Genomic DNA, 22,003 nt, shown 5'->3' with positions numbered 1-22,003 from the left:
AGTAAAAGCTTCTGCAAAACCACCGCTAACTGAAGAGAAAATGTAGAGAGAGAATGGAGACATTACGAAATCCAAATGTTCCACGATGGAACCCATACGACACCTCAGTCACTGATGATCTTCACTGCTTTGTTCTGAAGTATCTGCCACCCTGAGAGGCATTCGAGACGTGGCCATCCACAGAAATACCTGTTTCCCTTTACAGGTTAACGACAAAGTGGACTCCACTGGATTATTCCAAAAATGCATACGTGGATTGTAGTGACAGACACAGTTATTGTCTTTCATCCATCAATACAAAGACCAGCAGGCAGGGTGTCTCTCTCCCTCTCTCTCTTTTCTGACTGAACCAAAACGTCAGCACGTCCTTATCTCCTGTTGTTGTCGTAATCACGCCACACACACACTACTGTGCTATGTCTTAAAGGGACACTCACAAAATAGTAACCTCATCTGTAACAACAGGTTAAGCAGTCTTTTAAATCCAAAAATCTAAAATTACAAGAAAATTTGAGCAGGATATTTACGCTGCTTGTGGAGCCACTGCCTCATAGCTGAAGTAATCTGGGTCTGATCCTAACCTTGAGTGCTGTCTGTGTGGGGTTTGCATGTTCTCCTGTGATTACAAGGCTTCTTCCAGAGGTTAGGATTTCTTCCCACATCCCATGTGCAGGTTAGTAGGTTAATTAGCCAAATGTGTTGATAAGTGGTAGAATCTGTAGAGTGTTGGTGGGAATGTGGGGAGAATAAAATGGGATTGGTATAAATGGCTGTTTGATGGTTGGCACGGACTCTGTGTGTGAAATGGTCTTTCTCTGTCCTGTATGACTTTAATTTTGAATAATGATCTTTATCAAAAGACAAAATCTCAGGATAAATGGAGAATAGTTCTGCTCATTTCTAACAATACTAATTTCAAGGAATTGCTGATTGAATAATAAAGCACAGTTGATTTGCAACTGCTTATTACCCACATATCAAATTATGATGACCTTAAAATCAAGAGCACTATAATTTTAGTGTGCTAATTGCCAGAGCCAGCTCATTAGTTTGCCCCACTATGCAGTAATTTTTTGTTGAATCATAACACAATTAAATTGCTACCCTTCTTTACTTTGGAATATGATTATACAATCACCTTCAGACAGTGATTCGCACTCATAAACCTACAGAGGAGCAATTTTCAGAGCACCTACTTAGTATAAATAAGATTGATAGGTGCCACAAAACAGTATTGGATTACTTACTGAGCTCTTTATGCTGACACTCTAGTTCCTCCCATCATGGCAACATTCTAAGAATGGCAGCCAGAATACCCACCTGTCCAGAATGGACAAGAAAGACCAATGATTGCCTCTGTGCCGCTAACTTCTAGGATTCTATGATCTGGATCTGAAGAGTCCTGGTGAAACACAAACTACACTTCAGTGAGCAAGCTACAGATAAATATCTAACAATAGCAATGTCGATGGGACCTCCCACCATGTTGAGGATGATTAACAATAGACTTATTGGATTGTAATTAGCTGGATTGAATTTGTCTGGTTTTTGTGGACAGGACATAGCCAGGCAATTTTCTACATTGACTCATGACTGCCAGTGTAATAACTGTTCAGGAATATCTTAGAATGCATCAGACTCATTAAACAATGGCTATGATGGTGGGGGAGTTGAGCTGGAGCATCCATTTTTATAGAATATGCTTTACCCTCGTCTTTGACACTCATATATAGGCTCCTGTTATTGTTGAAGATGTTCTTTGAGCTTCCTCTCTCTATTAGCTGTTGAATTTTCCACCACCATTCATGACTAAATTTAACAGGACTGCCGGCTTTGATCTGATCTGTGAATTGTGGGATGTCTTAGCTCTATTACACGTTGCCCATGCTGTTAAGCACGCATTTCGTCATGTGTTGCAGCCTCACCAGGCTGGTGCCTCATTTTTAGCAGCTGCTCCTGGAATGCCCTTTATAATCTTTATTGAACCAAGGGTTGGTCTGCCGGCTTGATGGTAAAAATAGAATGAGGGACCCGCAGTCCCTTTGACTGTTTCAGGTAATTGCTGCAGACCATTCAGAAAACAGCAGGTTTCTTTTTAACTATCATATTTGTGGGGCCAAGAAAGCTTTGGCTGGTCCCAGCCCATTTAAAATCCTTTAGGATTGACAGCTCACACAGCATTGAGGCTGACCAGTTTCTTGAACTCCCAGCTAAGCTCTGTAGACAATAATGATGAGAAGTATTCAAATAATCTAAACAGCCTTTTCAATATGTGTCTAAATTATGTTGCTTTTCTTTGTTTCTGGTCAAAGCTGTTTTAAGTAAACCATTTATATAATTCACCCTGAATTAGATAAACCTTAGTACCCGAGAGATCTCTATGAATGATTCTGAGAAGGTGATCATGGCTTTCCTCTCTCCATTAAGCAAAGTTTAGAGGTTTTTGTTACTGGCATCATTGCACAGGTTTAATTTAATCGGGAGTCTTGTTCCTAATTGATTTTCTTGACTGCTAAAGAACTCGGTATTGTATATCAATATATTTTTCAATATTTCCTAAGTAAAGGATTGTCTTGAGTAAAATAACCTGAGAGAAATGTACTTATTAGTTGGCATTTTGTGTTGTTAGAGCTGCTCACAACCAGCAAAGAATGTATTCCATCATGGTCTTGACTTACAGATTTAGGAAGTCAGGAGCCAAGACAGTTATCATAGAGTACTTACTGCAGTAGCAGCCACATTTGTCTGATTGAGCCAGTACAGTTTCTGACTGTTTTTGGCTGGAGACTTAGCAACCACAGCCATGATAAATTTCAATCCCATAGCAAAATGTCACAAGGCACCTCAGAGAAGAATTATCAAACAATATTTGACACCAAACCACAGAAAAAGGTCTTCAGACACTTGATCACAGGTGCGGTCAGATATGAAAGTTTTAAGGAGAGAGGAGTGGGGAGAAAAGTTTTAGGAAGTGAACTGCAGAGCTTAAGGTCGAGGCAGTTGAAGGCAGAGTCATAGAGTTGTACAGCACAGAAATGGGCTCTTCAGCCCATTGCTGACCTTCTTGCCCATCTGCACTAAGCCATCAGTGGTGAACTAATTAAATCTTGAAATCAAGCCCCAAGCACTATATCACATGGGTCCTCAAATAACAAAACAAATGAGCACAGCATATGAGCCTCTAGATAGCACAACATATGGGCCACCAATTGCATAAACATGTGGGCTACCTTATCTGCACAAAGAGCTGGGAGGAAAAATGGGTATTCAGCCTACTGTGGAGGAAATAATTCTGCCCTTTATTGAGAAAATAATAAAATCTCATTGATAAAATGGAGTCATCCTCAAGCAAAACCTCCAATTTCATGCTATTCCAGATCCTATGGCATTTTGTTTTTTCAGACCTTTCGCCCATTTCTCCTTTTATTTATCCCTCCTCTTCTATGGTGACAATGTCTTTCCCATTCCCTTTCTTCCCTCCACACATTTCCCTCCCTCTTTTCCATGCCATTCCTATACTCAAATAATCTATTGGCCTAGCATTTTCTCTTCTCTGCATCTGATAATTAAGTGAATTAACACAATGTAAATTTGATTTGAGAAGCACTGATATGCCCTTAGATGCTGACTACAATACCCTCGTATCTTGGGGAATCCATCAATAGTCAAGGTTCAATATCCTATTAATGCATTCATTTCAAAGGAAAATTATGTAGATATTATCTCTTGTGGAACTTGCATTTGTTCCTGGATATATATATGATCAACCTGGCAGACATCACCTATGGTGACTGGTAATTATGTGGTAGGAAAAGAGCCCTATACTTTGTTAATATGCACTGTTGTAGGAAAAAGCCAACACTTCTGATCTTGTCTGCCAAGCAGTCTCTCTTGTTGACAATAATGCACTCAGGAAAATCCCCAATTTTCTTTGCTAAAACTTATAGTGCACCACCCCTCTGATGCAGAAAAATCGTTATATGACTATTGCAACAAGTTGCATATGTAAACAGTCTTTAAATAGCAAAATGATTTAAGATATTTCATGGGAGAGATATATAAAATTTTACATTGGGATACAAGATATAAATAGGGCAGATGACCAAAAGATGCTCAGGTTGATGAAATAGTTTCTAATTAATTACTTTAGAAAAAGAATGAGGTAGAAAGGTGAAGAGTTTTAGGGAGAGAAATACAGATCTTAGAATTTTGACAGTGCGGCCATAGTTGCCAATGATGAGTGATTAAATTTGGAGTTAATCAACAAATCTTTGCTTAGGGAACGGAGGTTGTGAGAGTAACTGCGAACAACCTCTTTGATCTTCACAATAATTAGCTGGAAAAGCTTTCTGGTTATCTGGTGCGAAAAGTCAAATTGCAGTCTGACAACCTAGAAGTAGTGTCAGGGAGGTACTGATGAAATTGAGCTGAGTGTCATCAGATTACATGAGAAAACTGGCACTGTTTTCGTGGAAGGTGTTAGCAAAAGGCACCATGTAGGTGGGAAATAGGAGGAAACTAGGGATATAACGTGCTTGCATTGCTACTTCGAATCTGCTCAAGAGCTGTTTACAATATAACCCTGTGGTTTGAATTTCCTTATTTCTATCACAAATTCATTGGCATTTTAAGCAATGATATTACTTTTTAAACTTAGTAAGGAGTAATGCACACACATCTAGTGAAATAAAGATTTGCTTTGATAATAGAGAGCTCTAAATTCAACAATGTCAAGTATGAAATAGGCATAACAGTAAGCAATTTAGCAAGGAAGAGAACCACACCCAATCTACATAGGCATTTGTCTTGGCCAGCGTCAACTTTTCAGGTTTGTTTGGTGACCACAAGAAATGAGCACATTTGCAATAGTTAAATGAAGCTCATATTACTGACTCAGCCATGTAAGTAATGTTTCTTTACTCCAAAAACTTACCAGTGTGTATCCTTATGAATTAGATAAAAACGCGCTGACAGACCTTGGTGAATGATTTTATACTAAATGACAGTATAAAGGTTACTTGACTACAAGCTTGACTTTTGAATACAAAGTCAATAACGAAATACAAGACTGGTAGGCAAAATGAAGTAAAACTAGTAAACATCTCTGCATAAACTTTATCAGCTATAATTCAGTGCACTGACAAACTTATGCTTGTGCTACAGTGAGAATTGGCATTCCCTGGCCTTCCCTTTTAAACGTTGAACATTGCCAGTAATTACAAATTGGGCACATTCACAGAGGAAGTCAGTGTCATCAACCAAGTTCACACAGTTTGTTATTGCAGTGCTGTTTGGATCTTGTGACAATTGGTCTCATCTTCTGAAGATGCTGATCCATATAATTTAAAGTGCATGAATGTGGAATAAAGGGAGTGGGCATTTTGATTTGGCACAGTTTCTTTTTGATAGAAGATGAACACTGGTCAGATGACTCATGCTGTGAAAAGCCCAGCTCTGAGCTGAAATTGAATTTTCTCAGAGCAAGCCAATGGGACTTAAAATACTGCATTACCTTATCTATAAAATTATATGGTTGTAAAACATGGCAATTTAGTCTATTACTGATTCTAATTGCATAGTTGGTGGAGTATAAAGATATAAGGAACATCCAAGAAACCTGTATTTGTCATAATTATGTTGTCTGTATAATGCATCAGATATAGTGCTTTTTAACAATCATTAGCATCAAGTTTTCGTGGCTGCCAACTTAAAATTAAAACTTAGTTTTTACCATACTAAGAATAACCTGGACACAATGAACAAGTTTTTGGGTTTCTAAAGGCATTTTCCGTACTGGAGATGAGAATGCTCTGTAAATGAAGTGAAATTAGTCCAAATAGTGTTTTGGGCATACAATTTATTTCCAAAAACAATTGTCTATTCCCAATTTTATCCACCCATCACCCCTCCAGAACAGCACTGGCTGCCAAAATGCCAGCTGTAACTTTCAAGTGCCTGGTTGTCTGCTTAAAATAGCTTTGAATATGGTGATCAATGGCCAAACCTGTTTTGAAACCCCAGAGCCAAATCAACAGAAAAAAGGCAGCATATTAACGTGAAGTCATTAATGAAACAAAACATTTTGAATTTTATGAATGAGGCCAGACATCACATGAGTAAAGAAGAATTGATAATTTTATTCAATGCTTTTGATAGACTACATTGAAGTATTGTGTGTATTTTTGGGCACTTCATTTCAGAAAGGAGATTAAAGTCATAGAGAGTGCACAGTTTAGATTAAGCAAGGTAATATCATGAATAAGAAACTATAATTATAGGGAAGACTTTGGATATTCAGACTACTTCCATCAGAGTAGAGAAAACTAAGTGATGTTTTAACAAAATTATTAAAGTCATTTAATAAACCGAACAAGGAATTCTATTTCCTTTGGTTGACAGGCTATCATTTTAAATTGGGTGGCCTGGTGGTGAAGCTGTTCATGCTGCTGCCTCACAGCTCCAGGAACCCTGGTTTGCTTCTGAGCCTGAATATTGTTTGTGTGGAGTTTGTATGTTTTCCTGGTGACTGCATGGGATTCCCCTGGGATTCACCAGGTTCCACCCTACTACTGTAAATTACCCTTTATTGTAGGTAATTAGCAAAAAGAACTAAAGGGGAGTTGATGGGATGTGAGGGAGAATAAGTTGTAGGATTTTTGGAAAATAAGGAGGGGGGTTGGTACTAATGGGAATGGTCTGTTAAGATGCAGCATGAGGCCAATGGGAAAAGTGGCTTTCTTTTGTGTTGTAATAAGTAAGTTAAACCAAGGTATTCCTTTGTCCCACTCGTAGACTGCCAGAGAACAGTGAAATGCCATTTACAGCTTTTCTATTTACTTTGGCCATTGTAACTTTGGGACCTCATTTCAGAAAGGAGATTAAAGTCAGAGAGTGCACAGCATAGATTAAGCAGGGTAATATTATGAATCGTGGAGAAATAAAATGAAGTTCAGTGATAATAACTGCAATTCAGTAACATGGTTTTTTTCTTAATGCTACCTAACTCTAGATCGCTTACTTAGATACTGAAATGCAGGTGTGGTTATTTCCAAGTTGAATTGTGCCATTCCGGAAATTTGACCGCACCCTTCTAGTTATCTACTATCCTTACACGATGATGGGTGCACATACAATGAAATCATTCATTGTGCAACAGTCCTTTGCCCAGGAAGACAGGTCACATCTAACCAAGGAGCAACCATTGTTGGTCACTTCAGGAACAATCATGCTTTCTTTGCACTGCCTTCTTTACAACTACATGGATTAAAGGAGACATATTAGAACAGGCCATAGCCCAGTGCTGGCAAATGAACCAGAGCATGTCCCCTTTAATATTTTAAATGTGCCTTTATTCCTGTGCTATCAATGCTTCAATGCTCTCCTTCCTCTGTTTCCCCCCCCCCCCCACCACCCCCAACAATATAATGGTGACCTCCCTTTCCTCTCTATCTTTCCCAACAAGATTTTGATGGTGGGGGATTTGATAATGTTAACAGTATTGAATGTCAAGTAGAGGTCTTTAGATTCTCCTTTGATGGAGATGGTTATTACCTTTCACTCTAGTTTCACAAAACTTGCAGCTTATTGGCCCAAATCTGGATGTTACCCTTGTCTTTTTACTAGTGGCTTGCTACGTCCTTTCAGAAGTGTGGATTTAGAGTCACATTTTGACCAGACCAGTTAGGAACAACAGGTTTCCTTTCCTAAATGAATCAAATGGATTTTTAAGACTATCGTCAATGCTACTGATGCAAGTATCTTTATTCCAGATTTATTTAAAGAACTGAATCCAAATTCATAAATAGCTATGTTGGGACTTCAATTCTGCCAAGAAATTCATCCTCAGATTCAATGAAATGAATTTCAAAGGCAAAATACAACATTCTTGTGCCACCACACAGTGCACTTAGTACTTCCCACTGTGGATGAATTTCTATTGTGTATTTATTTATATTCCAGATTACTGGCCCAGTAACATAAATTTTATTTTAATGTGCCTTACAATTAAATTGATTCCTTTGTTGTATGTATGATAAGGTCAAAAATAGTACAGGAGTTTATTTGACTTTCCTTATCTTTGTTATGCACAAAGTCAAGCTAATCTCTATTATAGCAATCATTATTAAAGCTGCAGGTATCTTGCTTTGATAATAATTTACTTAATTTCATAAAACGCCACCATTAAATATACTTCAACTTTAAATCAATTAGAAAATTTTACCTATAATTTGGGTTTCAACAATGTGCCTTCAGTATCAGTCATGGTGATTGTAGGGAAAGGTTGTTTAATTTAGAAGGTACATAGGCATTGTGCATAAACCTGTCTACTGTTTAATCTTTTGGGTTGGGTAATCACTGGTTTTACAATATGTCAGCTGATTTGTTCCCATTCCACGATGATTTTCTCACTGCTGATCTTGACTATAGTTTGCACCTGTTGCCACAATGCTTCTCTGTAAGTTTGCTTTTGATAGGAATTCTGAGGCCATGGCAGGTCAGAGATCACTACCCATAGCTTTGAATCCACATCCAAAGCAGAGACTGAACTAACAGATGCAAATTACAATTATAACCGTGTGTAAAAAGATCTAAAAGGAATATCCCCATAAGTATTATGTGCAGGGGATGCTGTCCCTGAACTTTCATCCAGTCAGGGTGGAATACCTCTATGAAATGGAGAGATTGAAAAACTGGGGAACAGGTTAGAGACGGGGAAAAAAATCTGTGAATCATACATATAATAATACTGATGAAATCATTGGAGCAGATTTTTGACTATTTTCAGGCATAGCGATTAATGAGAAGTTGGTGTTTCCTCCCACAGAGGGACAAGTTATTAATTATTGTGTCAGTGTGAATTTTACCATGCTGCTCTATAAGGGCCAGTGAAATGAAGTTGTGGCACAAGTGCAGGATATATTTCCATGTATGTGTCTCTGAGTTGGCTTCCCTTCCACCAGCGTTATGAGAGTCCTTAACCGCATCATTTATTTGCTGCACCTCTGCTCTCAACTCCTCTCCTTGATGGAGCAAGGATAGTCCCCTGTTCCTCACCTTCCACCCCACTAGCCTCCACACTCAGTGAAACATTTGTTACAATTTCCATCGTTAATGAGGTTCCACCACCACACACATTTTTCCCTTCCCTGCCATTTCATCATTTTGAAGGGACCATTCCCTTTCGATCTCCCTGCTCCAATATCCATCAACCACCCTCCTTCTTACAGCAATTTCCTATGCAATCACAGGAGAAGCAAGGCTTGTCCTTTCACTGCTTCCCGTCATCCAGGGATCCAAGTAGTGTTTCCAGGTGAAGCAATGATTCACTTGTACTTCTTCCAATCACATGGATTGTATTTGTCTCATGCACCATGGAGAAACCAAACCCAGATTGGGTGACCACTTTACAGAGTACCTGTATTCAGTGAACAGGAGAAACCCTGAGCTTCCTTTTGCTTGCCACTTTAATTCTCCATGCCTCTCCACCGTGATCTATCTGTCTGTGGCCTCCTACAAGATAGGCTATTTTGTCTGGGCATGCTGCAGCCTTCCAGACTCAATATTGAATTTTGCAACTTCAGGTAACTCATTTTCTCTATCTGATTCAAAATGGGCAAGGTCAAGCATCTGTGATATTGGCTCAACCTGATCTGTATCCTTGAATTTTGCAACTATTACATTCCTTTGTCTGTTCTCTCTCTCTCTAATTGCCTTTAATTTGTAGCTTTTACGAACAAAGTACCATGTTCTCCCTCCCTAACCCATCGACTATTATTTAAATTTCTTAGCCTTGAAAATTAAATTCAGAATTCAAATTCAAAAGCCTTCATTATTTTCACAGTAGCAGTTTTTCTGAAATGTTGCTGGAACCGCCATGTTTCTGGCTCACTGCTAAAGGGTTTATGATAGTTGTGTTGTAGCGGCTAGCTACACACTATGAAATGAAGACACAGAGTCGCTGGTTTCGAAATCAGAGGTGAATGCCGACAGGGGCGCGGTACGCCTTTAATATCTGAAAACTTCCCGCGCTGACGTCACGCGCGGGTCACCTGACCTTCCTGCGCGAGGGCTTTCCCAGCCCAACGCTGGGGAAGAAGGAGGGCCCTGCGCCATCTTGGATCGGGGCCTCCGACGACGTCGTGATGTCAGGAGCCAGTTCGATGCCGGTGCGGTGAGTCGCTACAGTGTTCTCTTATAGTCGCAGGGATTTATCAGCCTCATATCTAGAGCTAAGCTAATTCTGTGCTTTTCTTCAATACAGACACTTAGTTTAGGCTTACTGTAAGAGTGGAATTTCTCATGAGTGTTCTTCAAATATTTCACATACTTCCTCTTCTATTAAGTTAGCTTGGGTCTCAGTGTTCAATTTTCATATTTATTGGAAATGAAACCCTTGGCAGCAAAGCTCTATGATGTGAAACTCTAATGTTCCAGCTATGTTGATAATGTTCAGTGACAGGATATTATCCAATCCAGGCTCAGGGTTCTTTATGTACGACAAGAGAGATCAAAAGGCATTGTTCAGAAAGACATGCATGTTAAATGAAAATTTAATTAATTAAAAAAATGTTAAGTGCATGTTAAAAGAAAAACATGCATCACTGAAAGTTAAGATGCAGTTGTAGCTTACAGTCAGGAAGGCAAACTCTATGTTGGACTTAGTTGCAGGAGAATTTGAGTTCAAGAGCAGAAACCTGCTCCAATAATATTGGGTCCTCCTGAGATGTCATCTGGAATTTTGTGTCCAGCTTTTGTCTCAAGGGTCTACTTGTAAAAAGAGGAGTGCAATAAAGATTCATCAGATTGATTCTTGGGATAGCCCTCCCGTCATATGAGGAAAAATTGAGGAGACTATGCCTTTTCTCTCTTGAGTTTAGTAGAACTGGAGAGGATTTCATTGAAGCAAACAAAATTCTTACAGTGCTTGACAGAGTAGATGTTTCCCAGGCTGGTGTCTAAAGTCAATGGTCAAAGTCTCAAAATTAGGGATTGGCCATTCAGAACTGAGTTGAGAAGAAATGTCTTCACCCAGTGAATATTTGGAATTATCCACCCAAGTGAGCTGTGGAGGCTCAGTTGCTGAATGCATTCATGATGGAGACTGATGTATTTTTAGCTATTAATGAAATCAAGGGACACGGATTGGTGCAGGAAAGTGGCATGAAGCCAAAGGATCAACAGAGATCTTATTGAATGGCAGAAGAGGCACAATAGGTATAGCCTACCGCTGCTTTTATTTCTTATGTTCTTATGTAGTTTTTCTTGGTTTTTACTCAAGTACACAGAAGTACCTCATTACTGTTATAATCAATGAGCTATTCTAGTACAGCTTTGGCTATGATTGATATTATTTGTAAATCATTAAGCTCACTTTTTTGTACATTTAGTTGCTTACTTTGCAATGGTACTGGAATGTTACAGGGTGGCTAGACATTGCCAGATGTTTATTTCTTTGTGCAATCTAATTCAGATTTATAGTTTTTTATTTGTTGACAGAGACTTGTAGGTATTATCAACCCTAAACAATGTGCCAAAAATTCTTAACAATGTATGCAGCATACATATGGTGAAATATCAACACAAGCAATATCATATTTTACTTGTAATATTACAGTGATAAAGCAATACTGTAGGCACAGCAAGATCAATATCTAATGCAATTTTCTACCATTGACATAACACTGTTAATGCAGGGTAACTTATCTTGTCCCCAGTACCCAGCCACCCAACCCTATCCACAGAGTTTGCCAGAAGTTCCTTTTTGATATCTCCCCTATTTTAGGATTCTATTGTGATGCACTGAGGAAAATAAGGCAAGGTGACTCACTGTAGAATCCATAACCCTATATCTGAACTTTGCCTTACCTCAACAAACTTTTCCATCTTTTATACATGGAATTATACATGAATGTCATTTCTCAGGGAAAGGTGTCTTGTTTAACTCCAATATGAAAGTAACACGTAAAAATTAACAAAATACAGTCATACTTACCTGTGAACTAGAAAAGTGACAATCTACATTGGCTGTAAATGGTATTGACTTCCTGTAACTGAGTGCTGAATGTGTTAAGTATTCAGTACTGGGTTCTAATTACATATCAGGGAGGTATCTGAGATGATAAAATATCTGTCATTCAACTCCATATTATAAAGGAAGTTCAGATTTCTATGCCAACCCTTGCATTTACATTCGTATATCAAACATGGTAAAGAAATTGGTAGGTGACCTTTTTTACCTTTGACAGATTTCTAGATAGTCTTCCAAGCACTTAATTTGTTCCCTGTTGCACCAAAGGATGAGGCAAGTGATTGCCGCATAGGGGGAAATCTGTGCACTTAAAAGAAAACTGCTTTGAAGCACCATTTGACTGATGCATTAGTACCACAGAAAAAGTACCTTCAGCTGTCTTTGAAGACCATGCTGTCAAATGAGTATTTGGGAAAAAAAAACTATGAAAAAGTAAATGGAAGATGTTTATAAACTTTTGAGACATTGCTATGAATTCCAAATGCTCAATCATTACCTGAGCACTAATATACTGTATGTTATTCAAGATTTGTCTTAATCAAGATTGTAGGATAAAAACTTAATAATAAGTAATAGTTCCCAAGCTCAAAAAATGTATCATTAAACATTGCCAGCTTTATGAATGCTTATTGAATTTTTGTTGATGGTTGAATATCCATTTGATTTATACTAATATATGCAAAATAAATTAATATATTTCTTACTTGGACTTCAAAGACAAAATTTTTAGCTAATACAAAGCCTGACTGTAAACATGGACTGGCCTGGCAGCACTGCAAAGAAAGTGATGTCATTCATACTTGCATACATGAAAGTTGAAAATATCCATCACAAGGGAATTAGAGAGCAAGCCAAAGGATACAGAGCATGGGTGAGCATCAGGAGCAGGTGATAAGAGAAGCACATTGCTTTATTCTGGTTGAGTATATTGTTCCATAGCTGGTGAATATCTAGGTTTTATAAGTCATGCTTAAAAGAGTTATCTGTGATCTTGGAGCACCCATGCAGGCACTGGGACTTCACCAGGTGCAGGCATGGGGAGTGTCAGGTGCTGCAGTTCAAGTGACAGGCTAGGCGGTGGAGTTCACTAATCACATGAACACAAAAGTTTTGCTACTCTGCAACATGCAATAGTTCCATGGAATTACGCAAGGCTACCACACCGTATATCCCAAGCTAGTCAGAACTAACATGCCAGATTGGAGAGTGTTGTCTTAAATGGATTGGACCAGATTGCAGGACCAGTGCATCTCTTGGAAATTTCCCAATCTCAGTAATGCTTTACTTCAAATCAGCTGTAAACAAAGCTAATGCCCAATACCTGTACGGTACTAGTTAAATAGCAAAAATGGAATTATATGAGAATAAGAAAGACTTGCACTTATAGCTTTCATAACCTCAGATGCGTTAAATCTGTTTACACTCAATTAAGTACTTTCAAAGTGTAGTCACTGTTCTAATACATGAAATGCAGAAGCCAATTTGTGCACCACAAACTGTTGTATAACCGTAATAACAAGATAATTTGATTTTGCAATAGCAATTAAATATTGATAACACAAAAGACTGTGGATGCTGGAATCTAGAGCAAAAACAAAATACTCAGTGAGGAGCAGCATCTGTGGATGGAGACAAATTGTTAATATTTCGGGTTGAGACCCTACATCAATTCCTCTCCACCCACAGATGTTGCTCAACCCACTAAGTTTCTCCAGCATTTTGTTTTCTGCCTTAACTGGTAAATATTGCCTGGGATAGTTCTTTAAATATCCCATACTTCCATACTTCTTTAAAAATCAATAACAACTGTCTGTATACCACAAAAGTAGCACATGAGTATCAAGCTATCTGATTTTTCTGTACATGTTGCGAAGTCAGATGACCCATGCTTTTCAAAATGTTTTGTCTATGGCTTTCCATCATGCATTAGTTATCTTGGGCCCTAATTTTAGTCCTTATTGCATTTCCTCTTCCTTCCCTGCTGTGAAACAAAAGGAGTTAATTCCTCTAATTTCATAAAAGTGAACCGCTTAATTCACTCATAAAGCTCAAGCAGATATCACACATTCGTATCAAAGTCAGAGAGCAAGATGTTTTGGAAAGAACTATAAAATAGTTTCTTAAACAAGTTAACTTTTCAATAACCTCAATTTTAATTTTTTATTTGCATAGGTAGTGATGTTAAATATTCCCATGGGGTCTCAAGATATAATATTGATGAGAAGGCCAATATAAAATGAATAAACACAGCTAATACTGATCTCTAGGGCTTCTCTATTTTAGTCTCAGATTTTGGGAGAAATGCAACCACATTTATTCTTTGTAAGGCTTGGAATTTGTTTTCTTCTGGTTAAATGACCAGGAGCAATGTAACTTAGAATGGAGTGCACAGTGGGTGTTCTGCAGATGATGAGAAAGTACCAAGAACAATGCAGATGGAACTGTTCATAAAGTACATCCATCCCTCAATTTACAGAAAGGATGTAACCTAGAAAAATTATTTTTAAATAAAATTTTTACAAGGCTGGGTGAAGTGAAGTATGGGTATTTGGTACTGTGTATTCTATGGGTGTAGAGTGGCACACTGATTGTTACAACAAGAAATACATTCATAAAGACACATATCCCAAAGAATTAATGGCATTGGAATGAAAATTCATCAATTGGTCAGTGAGTAATCAAGGTATTTGTTCCCTGTCTAACCCTTTACTGACTGTCATGAGGAGTGGGAAGGAAGAGGAGAAAATGCAATGAATGAGGACTGAAATTAGGGCCAAAGATAACTATTGCAAGAAAATCTGCCCAGCAGCCAAAGTGCACAGGAGTTGGTGTTACAATACTGAATCTTTAGTCTTTAGTTGTCAGAAAAATTAAGAATGTTGCTGCAATAGGCTTTGGAAGATGTTTCAAAGCAGTGATTTGTGTCAAAAAGGAACGTGTCTAAATTTACTTGTGCAGACTCAAGGTATAATGTGTAATAAGTCAGCTAACTTGACATAACCTTCAAGCATCTCCAACAATGTATCTGCAGGAAATGGAAGTGATATTATTCATTTGGATAGAAATAATCATTGACTATAATGATAAGTGACTTTTCAGCCCTTGGGAACAAGTCTGCTAGCAGGGCTTCTACTAATTCTGATAAAAGTAATATTATATATCCAAATAATTTTATAAATCAATATAAATGAAACTGGTAAATTCAAGACCAAGATATTTAATTGTACCATTAAGTATAACTGTGATCATACTTAATGGATTGATCTGAAATTGCTTGCTGCTATTGTAACAGAGGTATTTATCCACTTAAACCAAAATAAGTGGTTTACCATGGTAAGGAAGGCAAGTATTCATCTGATTACAATGGCAGAGAGAGTAAATCTAAATACATTAAGTACTCTACTCATTTGCTAATATCCCACTTTTATCCATTACTGAATATAACATAACAATAGTGACCATTGGCATCTTTTGATCAAGGGTAATGGTAAGTATAAGCTAGCTCCATGGATATTTTAACTATAAATATGAATTAAATTATGGCAATAACTATGTAGTAATTTGTAAATGCTTAACAAAATATGATATTATTGTGAATAATTTTGCAGAACTATAATACCTAAATAGTAAATTGATTTATATTCAGTAAGAGTAGAAATCTAAGTAACATCTTGCACAATCTTGTTTCACACCAAAGTTGCACTATTACTTACTTCTGTATCTCTAAACCATCTGCCCTACTAATTCTTTTATCATCAATAAAGCTACCCTACTTATTCTAAAATACCAGCTCTGCTTATTATCCTATAACACCAAAACATTAATGCTATTTAATCCCCATTTACTTATTCCTCTATCATCAAAAACTTGCCCTACGTATTTCCTGATTACCACATCACCTGTCTGCATACTTCCTAATATCTCTGATCATCAGAGGCATTTGAAAAGACCTTCTGGCAGCATGAGCTGTCACCAGGCCATCTGGTCAATCCATGGGCAGAGCTTCATTTTCTGCTGCAGGTGGCCTCTTGGAACAACTGAGGCAGTGATGCTGGCAATTCCTTAGGAGCTGTGTGGTCACAGGGCGAGTGTGGGGGGCGGTGGGGAGAAAAGGATGTGGCGACAAAACACAGACTGCAGTGAGCAATATGCAGCCCATTAAATAGTTTGAAGTAAATGATCTTAGATAGTTGTCATGTGGAGTTAGTAGTGGCAGGATTAAAATAGCCAGTTGTAGTCTTTTTGATCTAGGCTATATTTGTCTCCACAAATTTAGATAACCACATCAAATCAATATTTTTGAAGTAATCAGATGGAAGAGGGATTGATGGGATTTACTATTCATCTAATGGATAACTTGGTCTCCTAATTTAAAGAAAATTCAAGAAATGTTTGTTAGTCTCAAAATTAACTGGGGGGGATTGCGATTGGTATTGGCTTATTATTGTCACTTGTACCAAGGTACAGTGAAAAACTTGTCTTGCATACCATTCGTACAGATTAATTCATTACACAGTGCAGTTACATTGAGTTAGTACAGAGTGCATTGAGGTAGTACAGGTAAAAACAATAACAGTACAGAGTTAAGTGTCACAGCTACAGAGGAAGTGCAGTACAGGTAGACAATAAGGTGCAAGGTCACAACAAGGTAGATTGTGAGGTTGAGAGTCCATTTCATCATATAATAGTCTTATCACAGTGGGATAGAAGCTGTCCTTGAACCCAGTGGTACGTGCCCTGAGGCTCCTGTATCTTCTGCCTGATGGGAGAGGAGAGAAGAGAGAATGACCCGGATGGGTGGGGTCTTTGATTACGCTGGCTGCTTTACCAAGGCAGCGAGAGGTAAAGGCAGAGTTTATGGAGGGGAGGCTGGTGTCTGTGACATGCTGGGCTGTCCACAACTCTCTGCAGTTTCTTGCGGTCCTGGGCAGAGCAGTTGCCATACCAAGCCGTGATGCATCCAGATAGGATGCTTTCTATGGTGCATCGATAAAAGTTGGTAAGTGTCAAAGGGGACATACCAAACTTCTTTAGCCTCCTGAAGAAGTAGAGGCACTGGTGAGCTTTCTTGGCTGTGGCATCTATGTGGTTGCACCAAGACAGGCTATTGGTGATGTTCACTCCTAGGAACTTGAACCTCTCAACCCTTTCGACCTCAGCACGTTGATGTAGACAGGTGCATGTACACCGCCCCCTTTCCTGAAGTCAATGACCAGCTCTTTAGTTTTGTTGACATTGAGGGAAAGGTTGTTGTCATGACACCATGTCACTAAGCTCTCTATCTCCTTCCTGTACACCATCTCATTTTTATTCGAGATACAGTCAACTATGGTGGTATCATCTGCAAACTTGTAGATGGAGTTAGAGCAGAATCTGGCCATGAAGTCATGAGTGTATAGGGAGTAGAGTAGAGGGCTGAGGACGCAGCCTTGTGGGGCACCAGTGTTGAGAATAATCGTGCTGAAGGTATTGCTGCCTATCCTCACTGATTGCAGTCTGTTGGTCAGAAAGTCAAGGATCCAGTTACAGAGGGAGATGTTGAGTCCCAGGTCTCAGAGTTTGGTGACGAGTTTGCTTGGAATTATAGTATTGAAGGTGGAGCTGTAGTCAATAAACAATAGTCTAACGTAGGTGTCTTTATTGTCCAGATGCTCCAGGGTTGAGTGTAGGGCCAGGGAGATGGCATCCACTGTAGACCTGTTTCGGCGATAGGCTAATTGCAGTGGGTCAAGGTTGTCTGGGAGGCTGGAGTTAATGCATGCCATGACCAGCCTCTCAAAGCACTTCATGATGGTGGATGTCAGAGCCATCGGTCTCTAAGCAAGGCATGTTCACAAGATCACAAGACAAAGGAGCAGAAGTAGGCCATTCGGCCCATCGAGTCTGCTCCATGAGCTAAGCTAATACTATTCCTATCCAACCCCAATTTCCGGCCTTATCCCCATATTCCTTGATACCTTGACTAATTAGATACCTGTCAATCTCCTCCTGAAACGCCCCCAATGATTGGGCCTTCACGGCTGTACGTGGCAAAGAATTCCATAATTTCACTACCCTCTGGCCAAAGAAATTTCTCCTCATTTCTGTTTTAAACCAGTACCTTCTAATTCTAAGATTGTGCCCTCTAGTCCTGGACTCACCCACCAGGGGAAACAGCTTAACCGCATCTACTCTGTCCAGTCCTTTCAACATTCTATATGTTTCTATGAGGTCCCCTCTCATTTTTCTGTACTACAATGAATACAGTCCAAGAGCCAACAAACGCTCATCATAAGTAAGCCCTTTCATTCTGGGAATCATCCTCGTAAATCTTTTCTGAACCCTCTCCAACATCAGTACATCCTTCCTAAGATAAGGGGCCCAAAACTGCACACAGTCCTCCAAATGAGGCCTCATCAGTGCCCCGTAGAGCCTCATCAACACTTCCTTACTTTTATACTTTATACCTCTCGAATGAATGCTAACATAGCATTTGCTTTCTTTACCGCCAATCCGACCTGGTGGTTAACCTTTAGGGTATCCTGCACAAGTACACCCAAGTCCCTTTGTACTTCTGTACTTTGAATTTTCTCCCCATCTAGATAATAATCTGCCCGTTTATTTCTTTTTCCAAAGTGTACAACTGCACATTTCTCAACATTGAATCTCATCTGCCATTTCTTTGCCCATTCTCCTAAACTATCTAAGTCTTTCTGCAACCTTCCTATTTCTTCAGTACTCCCTACTCCTCCACCTATCTTGGTGTCATCTGCAAACTTAGCCACAAAACCATTTACTCCATAACCCAAATCATTAATGTACAAAGTAAAAAGAAGTGGCCCCAACGCCGACCCCTGCGGAACACTAGTGACCAGTAGCCAACCAGAAAAGGATCCCTTTACTCCTACACTTTGCTTTCTGCCTACCAACCAATGCTCCACCCATTCCAATATCATACTTGTAATTCCATGGGCTCTCATCTTATTAATCAGCCTCTTGTGCAGCACCTTGTCGAAGGCCTTTTGGAAGTCTAAATACACAACATCCACAACCTCTCCCTTATCCACCCTACCTGAGATTTCCTCAAAAAACTCCAATAGGTTGGTCAGGCAGGATCTTCTCTTCACGAAACCATGCTGGCTTGGGCCTATCTTGCCTCGCATCTCTAGGTATTCCATAACCTCATCCTTGAGGATCGATTCCAATAACTTTACCTTGCTTTTCTTCAGTACCGGGATGATAGTGGTCTTAAAACAGGTGGGGATCTGAGATTGAAGCAGGGAGAGGTTTAATATGTCTGAAAATACTCCCATCAGCTGATCAGCACAAGATCTGAGCAGTCGGCCAGGGATACCATCTGGGCCAGTTGCTTTCCTCGTGTTCACTCTCCGGAAGACTGATCTTGCATCCTTGACGGTGACCACAGGTTCAGTTGCATTGGTGGCTATCAGGGTGGGTGGTGACAATCCATTTCCCTTCTGTTCAAAACGTGCATAGAATGCGTTAAGCTCATTAGGAAGGATACACTGTTGTTAACTATGCAGCCCGTCTTCGTTTTGTAGTCCGTTATAGCATGTAAGTCCTGCCATGACTGACGGCTGGTCTGGGACTCTATTTTGGACTGGTATTGTCTCTTGGCATTCTTGATAACGCTTTCTTGTACAGGTCAGGATCACCAGATTTGTGTGCAGCAGTCCTCAACTTCAGCAGCAAGTGGATCTCCCAGTTTATCCATGGTTTCCGGTTTGGGAACACCCATATTGTCCTCTTTGGTACACAGTCCTCAACACACTTGCTGATAAAGGCTGTGATGGTGATGATATACTGTGATGGTGTGATGGTGGCAGCTGAATCTTTGAACATGGACCAGTCCACTAACTCAAAGCAGTCACGTAGAAGCTCATCTGTTTCCTCAAACCACCACTGCACGACTCTCTGTACTGGATCCTCCCATTTCAGTTTCTGTTTGTATGCAGGGAGGAGAAGCACAGCCTGGTGGTCTGACTTACCAAAGTGAGGGAGAGAGGTGGCTCGGAAGGCATCTTTGATGGTGGTATAGCAATGGTCAAGGGTGTTGGCGCCCCTGGTAGAGCAGGAGGTGTGCTGGTAGTACTTTGGTAACACACTCTTGAGGTTGGCCTGGTTGAAGTCACCTGCAATAATGAAGAGGGCCTCAGGGTATCCTGTCTCAAGGTTGTTGACCACGGAGTATAGTTCATTGAGTGCAGGCTTCATGTCTGTCTGTGGTGGGATGTGGTATCTCCTCAAAAAAACTCAATCAAGTTTGTAAGGCATGACGTCCAGTTACATCTAACAGTTTGTTGGTCACTGCAACAATAGGGGGGGTCACTGATACTTTCCACTGTATCTTGATTTGTATATATTCATGTGAGAGTTGGTGAGAATGGGTGAGGGAATTAGGAGTGTGCAGGACTGGCTGGAGTTATGTGTGCCAGTATGGATAGCTGTGTAGATGTCTTTGGTGTTTCTTTAGTGTTGCAGCTGAAGTCAGAATGACTGATGTGCATTTCTAAGTATCAGTTCTCATTGTTCATCCAGTGAGTTACTGGAATTTTTTCCAGTTCTGCTTCTGTGTTCTGGAAGAGTCACTTTTAGAGAATGGCTTATTTGGCCACATCATCTTCATTATGGCCTCACTGCATTTCTCCACCTCCTCCACAAGAAGCTGGAGGTCATAGTTTGAGAAATGAAGGACACACGTTCACCTTTCCCCTCTCTCTTTGTCTGCCTCTATAACACCAGAATCCCAAGTAATAACCTTCCTCTGGTTTACTGCAGAGTGCACTCTGAGGGCTGGAGCGTGATGTCATTTAGGGTTGCAGAGTGCCAGAAGCTGCATTGTATTCATTAATTATTGTCAGAACCTGCTTTGTCCAACAAATCCAGTAGAACTGGTCAGCAAAAATGCAACTGCACTTTTACAAAAGGACCATGTAATGGCTTAAGTGAACCAGACAGCAACGAATCAGTGCTCTACACCAGAAATGAAAGAATTTGTAGACATACATTTTGAAAAATGACTTTGCCCCTTACAATTCCTGACTGCATATTGTGTGGTGAATGAGTGTTCCAATGTTAGGATTTTTTAATAAGTTCATCTTTGTATGCTGCAGCAGGAACTAAAGTATGAGCTGTTGTAATAATTGAAAAAAGTGATATATGATATTCAAAGAGGATTCTTAACTACATGGGGAGTCTTTAGTGTACAGCACACAGTTTTTTGCAAGCCATTTACAATCTGTAGGTCTGTTGAATTATAATTGCAAATCACATTATTAATATACTTACAAGATTTCTTGTGAATGCTGCTTATATGATGCTATATGTCTGTGATGCTGCTGCAAGTAAGTTTTTCATTGCACCTGTGCACACCTCTACTTGTGCGTGTGACAATAAACTCGACTTTGACATAAACAGTCAATTTTGCTGCTGAGAGATATAATAACTTCATAGAATACAGCTATAGGCATTAATGTAAATTCCTTAATACAAGAATTATAGTTATCAATAAGCTAATAAAAAGCTTCATAGTAGCTCGCGAGATTCATAACTAGTGAGTTTCTTGATAAATGTAATTTTCTTTAATATTCGCTTAATAAAACACTTGAATTTTAGGAGTCCCCTTTGAGGTCAGGTCAAGCAACATCTGTGGAGAGGGAAACAGAATTAATGTTTCAGATTGTTGATCTTTCATTAGAACTAGGCAAAGTTAGAAAACAAGCATGTTTTAAGGTGCAGAGAAGATGGAGGCATGGGGGAATAAAGGGATTGGTTATCTTGGGGAAAATCAAGAGGGACTCTGTTGCAAATGACAGTGCTACCAGCTGAGAATGGCTGGAGAAGGTTTGTTTATAGCAGTTGATCTGTCTGGACAAGATGTACGTAAAAGGAGATGAATGAGGACAGAAAATAGAGAAAAACTAAGTGATGGAACTGTGACTTACAGAACACAGAACTTGCTGGAAATCTGAAACA

General features: G+C 39.4%; 1 protein-coding gene across 1 annotated transcript in view; it reads left to right on the top strand.

The window, feature by feature from the left end:
- necab1 (N-terminal EF-hand calcium binding protein 1) overlaps positions 1–22,003 on the top strand; it is a 100,470-nt gene that overhangs the window by 33,198 nt on the left and 45,269 nt on the right. The gene's annotated exons all lie outside the window — the stretch shown is intronic.

Source organism: Pristis pectinata, chromosome 9 (genome assembly GCF_009764475.1).
Source record: "Pristis pectinata isolate sPriPec2 chromosome 9, sPriPec2.1.pri, whole genome shotgun sequence".
In the NCBI taxonomy this organism is placed as follows: domain Eukaryota; kingdom Metazoa; phylum Chordata; class Chondrichthyes; order Rhinopristiformes; family Pristidae; genus Pristis; species Pristis pectinata.
This window is presented reverse-complemented; position numbering and strand designations above follow the sequence as displayed.